Genomic DNA, 4,547 nt, shown 5'->3' on the forward strand with positions numbered 1-4,547 from the left:
AATAATAATAATAATAAGATTTGGCAGGTAAAGGTAAAAGGTAAAGGTAAAGGTAAAAGTAGTCCCCGTGGTGGTTGGAGCACTTGGCACCATTCCCAAAGCACTGGGGAAACATCTAGATGAAATAGGGACAAATGTGAGGGTAGATCTATTACAGAAGGCAGCGCTTTTGGGAACAGCGAGGATCCTGAGAAAGACCCTTGAGATCTAAGGCTACGGGACGTAGCCCGGCTCGAGGAGTTACCGGCACAAAGGAAAATGAGATCTTTCTTTTGCATGCTGTGATAAAATGAAATAATAATAATAATAATAATAATAATAATAATAATAATAATAATAATAATAATAATAATAATAATAATAATAATAATAATAATAATAATAATAATAATAATAATAATAATAATAATAATAATAATAATAATAATAATAATAATAATAATAATAATAATAATAATAATAATAATAATAATAATAATAATAATAATAATAATAATAATAATAATAATAATAATAATAATAATTATATTACGCCCTCCTCATCGTTGATGATGGCATCGACGATGAGGAGGGCGTAGAGTTCACGGAGGAGGAAGTGCAGATTAAGGCTAGGCTTCAAGAGGTGATGGAAGCGGCGAAGGGGTCAAATGGGTGGAGTATTCCAGCTTTGCGCCGGGTCCCAAGGAAAAGGCTGACAGAAATGTCAGCCGTGGTAAGTAAAGTCCTTGGGTCGGTAAGTAAGGATAATTTATCGGAAACTAACCGTCTTATTTTTGCAGGGGCAGTTGTAGTAGGGGAAAAGTTAGGGGTAGAGGTGTCTCAACAAGGGAACAGTACACCATGGTGGAAACGTCGGCTGGAGGGTCAAATTAAAGATTTGCGAAGAGATCTCAGTAGAATAGAACAAATGAATAAGGGTTTATTGAATAGTTCAGACTTAAGGAATACAATTATGACAAAGTACAACGTCAAACGTAAGGGTGTGAGTGTTGTAATAGAGGAGATTAAGCAAAGGGTTAAGGCTAAGGCTGCAAAAGTGAAGAGGTATGACGACAGGGTTAGACAATTTCACCAGAATAGATTATTTAACACCAATCAGCGTCAGTTGTTTAAGGAATTGGATGGGAAGGCTGACAGCACGCAAGCGGTTCCGAGACCAACAGAGGCAAAAACTTTCTGGAGTGGTATTTGGGACAAACCAGTAAAACACAACCGACAAGCGGAATGGCTAACAGATGTGAAAGATGAATTGAGAGGGGTACAACAGCAAGAAGGGTTCCAGATTGACGTGGACAAGGTTAAGAGACAGATAAAGAAGGTGCCAAATTGGAAAGCCCCGGGTATGGACCATGTGCATGGGTACTGGTTGAAGAACTTCCGTAGTTTGCATGAGCGAATGGCCCTACAATTGCAAGACTGTCTAGTACAGGGTAAGGTCCCATCTTGGATGACTGAGGCAAAAACAGTGCTGATCATGAAGGATGTCAAGAAAGGTAACATTGCCAGTAATTATAGACCAATCACGTGCTTACCTGTGATGTATAAACTCTTGACCAGTATGATTGCAGAAGACCTATATCGCCATATGGATGACCAGCAGTTGTTTCCGGAGGAGCAGAAAGGCTGTAAGAAGCGGTCCAGAGGTACGAAGGATCAACTTATCATCGATAAGGCTGTACTGAAGGACTGCAGGAGCAGAAAGACTAATTTGGCAATGGCGTGGATTGACTACAAGAAGGCGTATGACATGGTATCGCACACATGGATAATGGAATGTCTGGATATGGTTGGAGTGGCTGATACAGTAAAACGTCTTTTAGGTGAGAGCATGAAGACGTGCGAACAAATCTGACAGCCAACGATGATAATCTGGGCAAGGTATGCATAAGAAGAGGTATTTCCCAAGGTGACTCTCTGTCTCCGCTGCTGTTTGTTCTTGCGATGATGCCCCTGTCGATGATTCTAAGGAAGGTGAGTGCAGGTTATGTAATGAAGAAGGACGGATGTAAGATCAACCATCTGCTTTTTATGGACGATTTGAAGTTGTTTGCGAAGAATGAGGCCGAGATCGACTCTTTGGTGCAGACCTTCAGGATTTTCAGTGATGACATTGGGATGCAGTTCGGTCTGGAGAAATGTGCTTCAATGACCATGAAGAGGGGGAAGAGGGTACATTCCGATGGCATTGCTCTGCCAGATGGTGCACAGTTGAGGGCTTTGGGTGAGGAGGAGAGTTATCGGTATCTTGGTGTACTTGAATCGGACCATGTCCTTCACAAGGAATCAAAGGTAAGGCTGAAGGCAGAATACATCAGGCGTGTAAAGAAATGTTTGAAGTCCAAACTAAACGGGGGGAACATGATTAAGGCGATTAACACATGGGCCGTGTCTTTGATGAGGTACAGTGCGGGTATTGTCGAGTGGACTAAGGAAGGTCTAGATGTCACTGACAGGAGGACAAGAAAACTAATGACCATGCATGGCATGCTACACCCGCGGTCAAATGTTAGTAGACTCTATCTTCCGAGGTCAGAGGGCGGAAGGGGGTTGCTTAGCGTGGCGGACAGTGTTAACATCGAGCGCAGAAGCTTGCATTGTCATGTCAGGAGGACCGAGGAGAGCTTGTTGAAAGTTGCACAAAGGTACACGAGGGCAGACGAAGTTGGGCCGAAAGAGTACAAGAGGGAAAGGAAGGAGGAAAGACATCAAGATTGGAGGAACAAACCACTTCATGGCCGGTTCTTGAGGTGTACTGAGGAAGTGGCCAGCAGCAAGTCATGGAATTGGTTAAAGAGTGGAGAACTAAAGAAGGAAACAGAGGGCTTGATTACTGCGGCGCAAGACCAGTCTCTAAGGACAAATGTAATGAAGGCAAGGATAGAGAAAGCAAACGTCTCTCCTATGTGTAGAATGTGCAATAAAGCAGAGGAGACTGTATTTCATATTGTTAGCGAATGCAGTAAGATGGCCCAGACGGAGTACAAAGGAAGACATGACAAGCTGGCCAAGGTGATTCACTGGGATCTGTGTAAGAAGTATGGTGTCAAAGTACTTGCGAAATGGTACGACCATGTTCCGGAGAAAGTTGTAGAGAACGACCAGGTCAAGATCCTATGGGACTTTAACATTCAGACCGATCATGTTATACAACATAGGCGTCCGGATGTTGTGCTATTAGATAAGACGAAGAAGATGTGTCATCTCATTGACATAGCGGTGCCAGGTGATGTAAGGGTAGCTTCGAAGGAGATGGAAAAGATCGAGAAGTACCAGGACCTGGCCAGGGAACTTCGTAAGATTTGGCAGGTAAAGGTAAAAGTAGTCCCCGTGGTGGTTGGAGCACTTGGCACCATTCCCAAAGCACTGGGGAAACATCTAGATGAAATAGGGACAAATGTGAGGGTAGATCTATTACAGAAGGCAGCGCTTTTGGGAACAGCGAGGATCCTGAGAAAGACCCTTGAGATCTAAGGCTACGGGACGTAGCCCGGCTCGAGGAGTTACCGGCACAAAGGAAAATGAGATCTTTCTTTTGCATGCTGTGATAAAATGAAATAATAATAATAATAATAATAATAATAATAATAATAATAATAATAATAATAATAATAATAATAATAATAATAATAACCCGTTTTTATACATGCTATATAGCACTTTTCACACCTGGAGGGCGTCCCAAAGCGCTTCACATTATAACCCCTGGTCACTGGGCCTTAACTCACTCCTTAAACCATCTCAGCTCCCTGGTGGGGAGTATGCAGCCTGTGCAACAATGCGCTACTAGGCTAAATCAATCACAAGAACCATCTCTGCCCTAACAGGTACCCATTTACACCTGGGTGGAGAGAAGTAATTATAGTGAAGTGTCTGGCTCAGGGACCAGGATTAACATTTATCATGTTTATTGTTTTCCTTGTATCTTACAAAATTGGTTTTAATTGAGTTAAATGGACCATTCCAAAATCTAAAGCCATGTCGAACTGTCTTTGGTGGGAAACATCAATTAGTGTTTTGAGTATTAATATGGAGTTGTAGGCCCCTATTTTTCATTATGCAGTTTTACTCCAAACCTATGGGATGCAAGATGTTTCAGCTAGGAAATACATCGCGATATTGCGATACTTAATCCATATCGCGATATATCGATTTTTCGATTAAAACCAAATAGATCCGATTTCGAAATCGTTTCCAAATTAGTATCGCGATATTCGATAAAATCGTGGTACCGCTCAAGCTTACATATTACTCAGTTGGGATCTCAACCCATAACCTTTGTAATTCTAGAGCTGATGTGTTTACTACTAGTGTACCATCGAGATTGTACAATCTGAATCCATTCAGCCTGCAACTGCTGCATAACGCAGATCACACTAAAGATAAAGAATACAACCTGGGAAACAGCAGTGATCCCCCTAAGTGGATGCATCTTTTAATTCAAATAATATCAATTGATCAATGGGAACCACAAGGGAACTGACATGGTAAAAAGTAAAATAAAATAAAATAATAAATAATGAAATAAAAATAATAATTACTTACCGGAT

This window comes from Asterias rubens, chromosome 1, assembly GCF_902459465.1.
Source record: "Asterias rubens chromosome 1, eAstRub1.3, whole genome shotgun sequence".
NCBI classification, from domain to species: domain Eukaryota; kingdom Metazoa; phylum Echinodermata; class Asteroidea; order Forcipulatida; family Asteriidae; genus Asterias; species Asterias rubens.